Raw genomic sequence first — 12,312 nt, forward strand, 5'->3', positions numbered from 1 at the left:
GTGGCCTGCAATATTCAGATATTTTGAAAACTGCACACTCACTAGTCATCGTCGTGGCTATGCCTCGAGGTCGAGGATGATGGTCTTCATTCTGTTTCCACAGAGCGAAGACGCCTGTGCGTGTATTTGTTTGACGTGTACTTGATGTGGCACTCCAAGAAGTACACGATACTTCACAAATCAACCAACTGATTCCAATGGCATGGAAACCACGACAATTGAAGCTGATGGATTTGTTTCAGCCTTCATAACCGTTGAGTTTGAAGTAACTTCGTCCGCCTGTTCCACCGCTGAAGTTTTGGTTGGGTTGTTCTTTACCAGGGACCTCATCCTCGACCTTACCGCTGTGGGTGACCCTACCAGGAGCATAGCTCCAGACGGCATCGCTCTTGGGATCTCAGGACCAGACAAGCTTCACCACAAGAAGGTGACAATCCACAGAGAAGACACTCACTATTAACACTGCCTTCAGTCGTAGTTAGTTCTGAAGCTGGATTCCAACTGGTTGCTTGTACTTCAGCATAGCAGCATCTGCACTTCCTGAGGAGGCTGAGGGGAGCGAGACCCCCCCCCCACCCCCATTTTAACCAACTTTTACAGGAGCATCCGACCAGCTGCATCACCGTCTGGTACAGGAATTGTACGGCATCTGACCACAGGGCCCTACAAAGGATCATGAGGCAATTGCTGGGGTCTCTCTTCCACCCATCTGAGATATTTATCAGGAACACCGCAGACGCAGGGCCCTTAGGATTGTCAAGAATCCCTTCTATCTGTCCCACAGTCTCTTTGACTCCCTACTGTCAGGCAGGAGGTACACCAGTATTGAGACAACACTGTTAGGATTCTTCCCCCGGGCTGTGAGTCTACTGAACTCCCTGCCACCACCCAGGTCTCATCACGCATGAAGCACCAGTAGCGTTATATATATTGTTTACCTTTTAACATGTCATGAATGTACTCTATGTTAAATGTCAATCTTTGGGAATAAGTTTTATTATTTGTTGATTTATTTGTGGTAATTTGTGCTGTGTGAGTTACGTGTTCTGCATTGTGCACCTTGGTCTGGAGGAATGTTGTTTTTATTGATTATATCACTGCATACGGTTGAAAGACAATAAACTTTAAAAAGCATCTAGTGCTTCCCTGGTGCATATACTGAACAAACTCTTCCTAGGCTTCCATCCGGGTACAGGTATCAATCATAACCAATGTTCAAAAATGTTTAAAAAGCATGTAGTGCTTCCCCGGTTCATATAATGAACAAACTCTTCCTAGGCTTCCAACCGGATACAGGTATCGATCCTAACCGATGCTTCGATGACAAACTCTGCTATCTTTTTCAGGGATGATTCCTCTGGTCCATCTTATTGCATCTACAAGTGAACTGCATTACTTTACCAAAGTGTCAAGGATACTCGGGCATACTGGACAAATTTTCAAGATGAGTAGATGTTATTCCAGCAAGGAAAGCCACTGCCACACAAACAGCAAAAACTCTGATTGTGGACTATATTCCAAGATTGCGATTGCCATGTCACATCAACTCTGACCAAGGAACACGTTTCACTGGGAGTGTTTGTCAGGAATTATGTCGAGTGAATGGTCTGTTCATTCTTCACATCATCGGGACAAGTGGACAAAGGAACGGCATTACCAAACATAGACTAAGTATCATGAAGAAGGTGTGCCATGACTTGCAGCTCTTCCCATGGTCTTGAGCATGAGAGCAACCCCAGCAAAACTCAATTCTTGGTAGCATCAGGACATCTATGTCACTGGCGGGAGCTCTCAATCTCAGAGATGCTGATGTACACATTATGGCAGATAGTTTAGATAACTATTGTGTGAAATTAACCCAAACTGCTTCTCAATGGGTTTCTGCTGAGGACCCACCCTGATTACTGGTGAGTGGGTCCTGATTAAAAACCCCATAAGCAGGCACTGGGAGCTCAATAGGAAGGTCCTTATCAAGTACAGTCAATTACCAATTTAGTAGTAAAAGAGGATACATGTCAGTCACTGCAAGTGAACTAAAGTGGTACCCGACTAGGACAACAAGCACTGTGGTTAATGTGCTAGTAACCTCTAACTCAATGCCTACACTGTTGGGCCTCGGTGAACAAATCACTAACCGGTCGGAAGACTTCAGAGTCAACAGCAACTCTTTTTCTGCTTCGGACTCTACCATCTGCAGTCTTGTGCACTCAAATAATTTTAAACTGGTCAAAACATGTTTATTATCATTGAGAAATGTAAAAAAAAAAGTGTTTGTAAAGTGAATAATTGGACTAGTTTGATCCTCCTGTCCTTGATCTGTGCCCTTTCTGGGAATTTTATAAACTCCTTCCTTTATCTCTAGAAATCACATTTTATTGCCTTAAGTGCCAGCAGTTACATGTCCGTCTTCATACCTTTCAATGTATTCCCCAAAATGACTGCAGCTCTCTCTCCTTACTTATAGCTTCCTTTGTTTAGATTCAAGAACTTAGCTTCTCCATGACTTTCAAATTCAATGTTATAATCACTCTTTCTGAAGGAAATCACAATCAGATTTAATATCACTGGTATATATCATGAAATTGTGAAATTTGTTGTTATGCAGCAGCAGTACATAGTAATAAAAAAACTATTAATTATGTTAAGTTAAATAAGTAAGTGCAAAAAGAGGAAAAAAAAGTAGTGAGGTAGCGTTCACGGGTTCAATGTCCATTCGGAAATTGGGTGGCATATCCTGAATCACTGAGAGTGAGCCTTCGGCTCCTGTACCTCCTTCCTGATGGTAGCAAATGAAAAGAGGTCATGCCCTGGGTAATTGGGGTCCTTAATGATGGATGCTGCCTTTTTGAGGTGTTGTTCCTTGAAGATGTCAAGGACGCAGGGGAGACTACTGCCCATAATGGAGCTAACTGACTTCACAACTTACTTATTTCAACCGTGTGCAGTGCCCCCCACCCCATACCAGACAGTGATGCAGCCAGTTAGAATCCTCTCCATGGTACATCTGTAGAAGTGCCTTTTTCATGCAAGATTATCAATTAACCCTTTAGGAACAATATCAAAAATTGTCTTTTCCCTAGTTAGGTCCTCACTCAGCATTTTGATCCAGAAAACTGCCTTGTACGGCTCCAATTTAACTTGCCTGATGTATATGCAGATTTAAGTCCCCCCATAGCTACAGGATTAACTGCTACATGTTCCCAACTTCACAATTTGTACTTCATTCAATACAACAACTACTTGATGGCCAATAAATGACTCCCACCGACATTTGCAAACCTTTGCATTTTTGAGATTCTAATTGTATAACATGATCTGTTTATTATCAGATTACTGATCTCATCCCTTATTAATAGTGTTACCCCACCTTTTCCATTTTGCCTGTACATTTTAAATACCCTTGAACCCAGATTTTGTCACCTTGGAAACATTTATATAACTATAAATCATACCCATTTCTATTTACGCCACTAATTTATTTACAGTACTTCAGGAAGTTGACAGAGTTGGACCAGCAGATTTTCTGAACCAATGCTTGCTGCCCATACCACTAGATTTCAGGTCTTGTCACGCAGTGGCATAAAAGATTAATAGTAAATCTGGTGAGTTTAAAGCAGAGGTCCCCGACCTTTTTTACACTATGGGCCTCTACCATTGACTGAGGGAACCCCTGGTCTAAAGGGTTCAGGAAAATGAGCCCTGGCGAGTTTTAAATTTCCAGCGAAGCCCTTGAGTTTCAAGGGAGGAGAGGAAACAGAACTTGACAGCTTCAGCTTGTCAAACATTCTGGATTCTGTCTCTGACTGTAAACCTACCCACATTTCTGACCTATGATGCGTGTGATCCTGAAGCTTGTCACATAACTGAACATGACTGATATAATGAATGGCAGGTAATGCCTGACCAATCTACTGAATGTCTTATTGAGTGAGCCAGACGTCAAAATGTTAGGATTCCTAAACAGTCAGATTATGGATTAAAGGAATTCTATTGCATCTTGTTATAAATTCTGCAAGCATTCAGATATAGCATCTGAAGGCAACACTCATCATCAAAGATCCCTTCCATCTGCAACATGCCTTCTTCTTGCAGCTACAGTCAGGCAGGAGGTACAGAAACCTGAAGTCCCACACCACCAGGTTCAAGAGGAGCTACAGTACTTTCCCTCAACCAATCGGTCTTGAATGAACCAGCATGACTCTAATCACTACCTCAATACAGCAGCACTATTACCACTTTGCACTAAAATTGACTTTTTTTAAATCTGATTTTGACCTTTTTCATGAATATTGTGTATAACTTTTGTTTATTTTTTTTCTTGTGATTGTGCTTTGAGGATGCCATGTGCCGTGATGTTCCTACATACACTGTGCACATGATAATAAGTTCAACCTGACTCAATTAGATATGAACATTTTTCAATCCCATTTGCAGCTTATTTTTATTTCTGCAGCTTACTCATTTCCTTAATGTTTTTCCAACTTCAATCTAACTGAAAATCATAACCACATTGTTTGGGAAGTGATAAAGCTGTGCTCCAGGCACCTCATATTATTCTGCTTATATTATCATGGAATGAGAGGAACATGACAAAATAGAGTTCTATAAGCCTGCTCCATCACTCAATCCAATTATGGCTGTTCGTTAGCTTGATTCTACTTTTTTAACTATTTTGTCCAATGTAACTTGATGCGTTTTATCTATTAAGAATTTATGATTCTCAGTCCTGATTATTTCAAATCAATCATCTTCTCAGGAAAATGGACCACCGCAAATTGTATTTAAAGTTCTCCCTGATTACAGTTTTAAATCTCTCTCCAATTGAGGATTATGTCACCATACATCTCCACCTCAGAGAAATGGCTTCTTTGTGCACTGTAAGTAGAGCTTTGGGGAAATCACTCTGGGTGGAATGATTGCTACTATTTTAGAACATAGAACATAGAACAATACAGCACAGTACAGGCCCTTCGGCCCACAATGCTGTGCCGACCCTTAAACCCTGCCTCCCATTTAACCCTCCACCTTAAATTCCTCCATATACCTGTCTAGTAGTCTCTTAAACTTCACTAGTGTATCTGCCTCCACCACTGACTCAAGCAGTGCATTCCACGCACCAACCACTCTCTGAGTAAAAAACCTTCCTCTAATATCCCCCTTGAACTTTCCACCCCTTACCTTAAAGCCATGTCCTCATGTAGTGAGCAGTGGTGCCCTGGGGAAGACGCGCTGGCTGTCCACTCTATCTATTCCTCTTAATATCTTGCATACCTCTATCACGTCTCCTCTCATCCTCCTCCTCTCCAGAGAGTAAAGCCCTAACTCCCTTAATCTCTGATCATAATGCACACTCTCTAAACCAGGCAGCATCCTGGTAAATCTCCTCTGTACCCTTTCCAATGCTTCCACATCCTTCCTATAGTGAGGCAACCAGAAATGGACACAATACTCCAAGTGTGGCCTAACCAGAGTTTTACAGAGCTGCATCATTACCCCGCGACTCTTAAAACTCTATCCCTCAACTTATGAAAGCTAACACTCCATAAGTTTTAACTACCCTGTCTACCTGTGAGGCAACTTTCAGGGATCTGTGGATATCTACCCCCAGATCCCTCTGCTCCTCCACACTACCAAGTATCCTGCCATTTACTCTGTACTCTGCCTTGGAGTTTGTCCTTCCAAAGTGTACCACCTCACACTTCTCCGGGTTGAACTCCATCTGCCACTTCTCAGCCCACTTTTGCATCCTATCAATGTCTGTCTGCAATCTTAGACAATCCTCTACACTATTCACAACACCACCAACCTTTGTGTTGTCTGCAAACTTGCCAACCCACCCTTCCACTCCCACATTCAGGTCATTAATAAAAATCACGAAAAATAGAGGTCCCAGAACTGATCTTTGTGGGACATAACTAGTCACAACCCTCCAATCTGAATGTACTCCATCTACTCACGACCCTCAAAATAAGTAATTTGGATCCATCACTTATCTCTAAAGGCAATTATGAATGAAGAATAAGTACTCTAATTAATAAACATGTTAATCATCCCCTTTCACATAATAAAACAGACAATTCCTAGATCCCACCATGGAGGGCATTGTCAAGAAGCCATGCCTCAAGAAGGCAGCATTCATCATTAGGGAGCCTCATCACTCGAGGACTGTCCCCTTCTCGTTACTATTGTCAGGGAGGTGGTACCAGAGCCTCACGACCCACACGAAGTGATTCAGAAACAGTTTGATCAGATTTCTGAATGGTCCATGAATCTATGAACAATGATTATTTGAAAGAGCTCTCCAATTGGATTCACTTGCTTGCAATTCGAAGTTCAAAGTACATTTATTATCAAGCTAAGTATACATTATACAACCTTGAGATTTGTCTCTTTACAGGCAGCCACTAAACAAAGAAACCCAAAGGAGCCCATTAAAAAAAAAGGCAATCACCCAATGAGCAGAGAGAAAAAATGGTGCCAACAATAAAACTGGCATTGAGAACAGAAGTGAGCCCTCAGGCACAAAGCCTGGAGCAGTCACATCCTCACATCTGCAAAGAGATGAGCAAATGCTGCAGAGCCCACAGACACAAAACCCAGAGCAGGCCACATTATTAACCTCCGTTCAGTGCAGAATTCCCCACCTCTCGCCAAATGTTTCCTTTCAAAGTAAGTATGCATTCCATTCTCTTCACAATTCTATGATTGAATATACTTCAATGCAGACCGTAACAGTAGCCTTGTTACATTTTTAAATGAATAGAGAATCATTACTAACTGTAGTCTATAATCAAGTAGGTTAAAGCATACCAGAGCAATGGATTTAATTTCTAACCATATTAGGTTACATTATAATTTCTCCTGGGTATATATTCCCACTTTGCTATCCTAAACCATTTAAGAAGGTGGCAACATTCCTGGAGAAAAGCAGTGGGACTTCACTGAATTCATCAGTCAGTAAGGAAGCATTTCAAGTACATAGGATATGAAATATAACAGGAATTCAGGATAGGACACCGGGACAGATGCTGAAATTAAACCCCTTTACTTCTATTTCTCACAATAATTGAATCTGAGTTTTCCAAAGTGAGCAGAAAATGTTACCCAACATGCTGAGTTAACACTTGACAGCTAAGCCCTCCAATCGAACAGAAGGCCACAGGTTATCAGAGTCTAATGTTGAGCTGACAAAAGACAAATAAAATTTCTTTACTGAGATGATTCATACAGGGACATGGCATCATGTTCATCCCACCAATCTGTCCAGCCTCCTTGCACTGGCAGCAAGCCAATGTGTGTGTCGGGATCACGGAACAGCTGCAGGGACTCAGAATGTTGTCCAAATATAAATAGCTCTGATCTTTAACATTTACCAGGCTCTGCTGCATTGTAGTACAGACATACGGACAGCAAGGTAGCAGAGTGGTTAGCACGATGCTTTACAGTACCAGTGACCTCCGTTCAATTCCTGCTGCTCTCTGTAAAGAGTTTGTGCGTTCTCCCCATAACCACCGGGTGCTCTAGTTTCCTCTCACAGTCCAAAGACAAGTTGGTGGATAAATTGGTCATTGTAAATTGTCCTGTGATTAGGCTAGGATAAAATGGGTGGCACAGCTGGAAGGGCCTATTACATACTGTATCTCAATATGTAAATAAATCACAACAAAAGTTTGCCTTCATTTGATAAAATGTTGTTATATGGTGTTGGTTCCCAATTGTATTAACCGTTACACAGTTCATAATTGGGAACCGCTCTTTTCATGTTTTATAATTTTATAATGTTTCATAATTAGCTCATTATTTCTTTGATCTGATACTGCTTCAACATGCATATTCAAACGTTCCATAGTGCACATGGTGTTAGAGAAGATTTTACTTTAAATACAATTTGAATCTTCAGTGATAATTAATCATTTTAATGAGCTGGACTGAAGGGCCTGTTCCTGTACTGTACCGTTCCATGTTCGAAGGTTAGAATCTAATAGTTCTAGTTCACCCCCAAGATGGTGGTGAGCTGCCTTTTTGAACTTCAGTGTCTCTGTGCTAAAAATACTTCCAATTTTTGGGTGAAACAAAAACTAGACACAGTAAAACAGAGCAGGGAGAGCAAGAAATGACAACAGGCTATTCTTCTTTCTGATGACCAGAACTGCTGTTTCTCTTTCTATAAATGCTGTCAGACCTGCTGACTATTTCTATCAATTAGTCTCATATAAAGGAAGGCAGGGTTTTAACAGACGAGCAGACTGATCATAGTTCAGAGCAGAAGAAAAACTGAGGAAAAAATGCAACAAACAAAATAAGAATCCAAAAATATTCAGTAAAAACATAAAAAAGGAAAGACCTGTAAGAGTGGTGAGGCTGATCAAGTAGGGAATCTACTGATGGGAAAGAAGATGTGACTAAAGTACTAAGAGAATACTTGAGATCACTCTTTATCAAGGAGGATAATGCTGAAGTCTCACAGCAGTAGGGTGCTCCGAGATTAAAATGGGAAAAAACTGGTGGCAGAAAAGCAATCCCATTCACCCTGGGTTGTTAAGGGAAATAAGAGCGGATGCTGTAGAGGTTTTAATCAGAATCCCCAAACATTTATTGATTTAAAGGTGCTGACTAAGGATCGGCAATCTACAACTATAACACAGACAGTTTAACTTGTGTAGTGGGAAAAATTGGAAAAATTATCAAGGGCAGGATGAGCCGCTTTTAAATGTGGATTGAGTAACAAATCTATGCTCAATTCCTCAAAAGGCAAATTGTGGCTAACTAAACTGTTCGATAAGGTATCTGAGGGAAAAGTAATTGACACGAGGATGGCTTTTCTCTCACTAACACCCAAACGTTTTTGCTGAGGTGCCACATTGAGATTGAAAGCTGTGGTATAGAAGAACATACCACGTTCTTCTCCAGACTGGAGACTGGAGAGAAAATTAGCTAAGCTTCAAGAAACACTGTGAGAGGCTGTTAATGAGACTGAATAACCAGGAATCTAATAGAACCACTGCTTAATGTAGGCGAATGAACTTGCAGAATGATTACACTCGTATCTGACAGAACTTAGTGGTGTAGTAAACTGAAGAGAATGGTAACAGACTTCCAGAAAGTTCCAGATAGGGCTGGTGGAATGGGCAGAAAGGTGGAAAATTCATCTTAATGCTCAGAAATGTGAAGCATTCCAGATCAGTAGGAAGACCAGGAGCCAATACAAAGTCGAGGACATCATTTTAAAAAGGAATACCAGAACATATGCATAGGTTGTTAAAAGTTGTTAAAAATGGAAGTATTTTGACCTTTGCAAATGGCTAGAACAATAAGCAAGTCAAGAAGAACCTTAAAATAGTTTAAGCAACAACTCTAGCAATGTCTAATCCTGGATGCCACCCAGGGAAGATATGGAAGCTCTGGATAGAGTGCTGATAAGCTTTCTCAAAGTGATTTAAAGGATAAGGGAGTTTAGTTATATGAAAGCTGGGTTGTTTGCCACTGGAAATGGATAAGCTGTGAGAGGACATGATAGAGGTACTTAAAATAATGAAGGATATAGATAGAGCAGACAGAAAGAGGGGAACTGTCCCCATGAGCAGAGAGGTCAAGGCCCAGGAAACAGAGCATAAAGGTGGTTGGCAAAAAAACTAAGAGAAACACAAGGTTATTTTAATGAACCAAGTTATCTGGAATATACTCTAAATAGAGGCAGATTATATTGTGTGCTGAAAGGAAGCTAAAGAAAATATTTGCAGAGATATGAGGAGAGAATGGGCGAAGAGATACTAGATGGATGACTCTCTCATGGAGTCAATATCTACTGCATTAGTTGTGTCTTTGAGTGCAGTCTGTCCTGTGGGAGTATACGGTCTGACAAGAGGGTAACTGCAGATAACACATCTCCACGCCAACTAGGATGCACCTTTAAGATTCACTTCATTAATCAGTGCAGCTTCTATATTTATCACTGTAACTGTGAACAACACTGCTGCAGGGGAAGGAGCTCGGCACATGATTCAGGGAAACATTTCTCAACCTTATGACTAGGAGTCGTGATCCTATGAGCAGCAAGTAAAACAAATCTTACAAGCAGGGATTAAACTACAAATCCAATATGGAAAACTACTAGAAAAGAATATAATCTAGAGGGAGATATTGCAATTCTTAAATGGTGTGCATATGACTCAGATCTTACACTGAATAAACTGGATGCTAGATTTACGGACTGGATAGCTAAAGGAATAACAGTTCTATGCAATTGCTAGGAAATGGTTATCACAGGAGAGCCCAACTTTAAATGCATGGATGGGAATTACAATGGACATTTACAAAATGGAGAAGATAACAGCATCTGTTAATCATAAGCTGGAACAATTTGATTCATACTGGGAAAAATGGTTTAACTCCATAATGCCTCATAGGCCTGATTTTATTCTCACAAATCAATAAATCTGTTGTTAAAAAAAAGATCACTCCCTACTTGTACATAGTTCTTTCCTTTTGCTTGTTTTTTCTTCCCACTCTTTTCTTTAAGGGTATACCTCAGATAAATACTTTGTGGAGATTTGTGATATATATATATAATTATATGATGTATATGTACAATGACTGAAATACATCTTATGGAAATGTTTGTTTGATGATGAACTTCAATAAAAAAAAATTACAAAAAAACTACAAATCCAATAGATCAAATTTCTGCAGCTTGGAAGAGATGCAGAGCTGCTTCAGTTAAATGAAGTTGGCATTAAACTACAGGATAGCATTTTTAAGTGAACATAAATACATAAGCTGAGTAATGGCCAGAGAACAGCTCCCTAACCAGAGGGATCTATAATGAGAGTATATACCCTTACAGTAAGGGACTATGAGATTTAGTGGGATTAAAGGAAGAATCTTTTTGAAAGGGTGGTTAAAATTGAAACCCAATTGAATGGCAAAAGCAGATGCTCTCACTACACTTAAAAATCATGACATGGTGAGTTACAAGCTCAGTGCTGGAAAACAGGGTGGATGCTGTTTTGATGAAGGACAAATGGGTCAAGAGCCACTGCACCATAAAGCATATTCCACAAGACTGTGATGCAACACAATTGCACTCCCCATCTGATCAAAATTTATGCCTATGCATTTACATTCACTTAAAAATGCTATCCTGATACACAAAGAAAGCAGTTGAAGCCCAGCCAATCTGGGAAGGTGGCTCTCTTCAATCTGAATGTGGACAAACAAAACCCATGCTTGCTTTGGCAGAATTGAAATTAAGCCCGGGGTCTTGTCAAATCAGTCTTCTGCTCCAGCATTAGGATTTGCCAAAAGGAAAATTCGGCATACCCTATCGAGGTGCAAAAATACCACCAGACTGCATTCTGATCCTGCTAAAACCTTGTCAAGACATTATGGGGTGGCTTTAATGTAAAACGTTGTAAAACAACAATCAGATTAAGATCTGTCACTCAAAAGAATTCCATTACAATGCACACACTTGGATGAATTAAATGTTTTACCAATCAAATGAGTAACAGAGTATAGGCAATCATCAAGACCATACAGTTTTATACATTTGTGGTAATTTCTATTTAGCCTTATAGAAAACTTCTATTAGCTAATCAGTCTAAAGAATCAAAACCATCTAATATCTATGAGCAAATGACAATTATCAGACAAATCATACAAGATTTGTCATTCATCTTCATAATTTATCACGTCTTAAATAATTGGTAAAGACTTTTTGAAATATTTATGGCAACATTTTAGAAGGCAGCATGAACAAGGAGGATACTGCTAACATTGGGGGGAGGAGAAACACAAATAGCTTTCACTGTTGCTGCTCCCAAATCATATCCAGAGCTGGTCAAGATAGGAATCAATCAATCAATACCACCACTTCAGGTTGCAATCCTTTGGAGAGATGGGATGTTGCTTAATTTATTATGTGAATGTTCAAAAATGTTCTCTTGACATGACTTCAATTTGCATGGATTAAATCTGCAGTTGGGAGTAAGACATGCATGATTTCCCTTAATAAATCAGTGACAGCTTTCTTCTTTATTCTTCCATATTTCTCCAGAGGACAACTCACTTTCTTCCTCTTGTGCACTTGGGCTTTCAGATGGACTTTGACAAGGTGCCACACATGAGGCTGCTTAAGAAATTAAGAGCACCTGGTATTACAGGAAAGATACTAGCATGGACAGAGCATTGGCTAATTGCAGGAGGCAATAAAGTGGGAATAAAGGCAGCCTTTTCCGGTTGGCTGCCAGAGTGTTCCACAGGGGTCTGTGTTAGAACAGCTTCTTTTGATGTTATATGTCAATAATTTGGATG

The 12,312-nt window shown here is 40.3% G+C and overlaps 1 protein-coding gene across 1 annotated transcript in view; it reads right to left on the reverse strand.

Annotated features, from left to right (window-relative positions):
• The window catches only part of cog3 (component of oligomeric golgi complex 3), a 93,172-nt gene that overhangs the window by 75,022 nt on the left and 5,838 nt on the right, over window positions 1-12,312 (reverse strand). The gene's annotated exons all lie outside the window — the stretch shown is intronic.

The sequence above is a fragment of the Hemitrygon akajei genome, chromosome 5 (genome assembly GCF_048418815.1).
Source record: "Hemitrygon akajei chromosome 5, sHemAka1.3, whole genome shotgun sequence".
NCBI classification, from domain to species: domain Eukaryota; kingdom Metazoa; phylum Chordata; class Chondrichthyes; order Myliobatiformes; family Dasyatidae; genus Hemitrygon; species Hemitrygon akajei.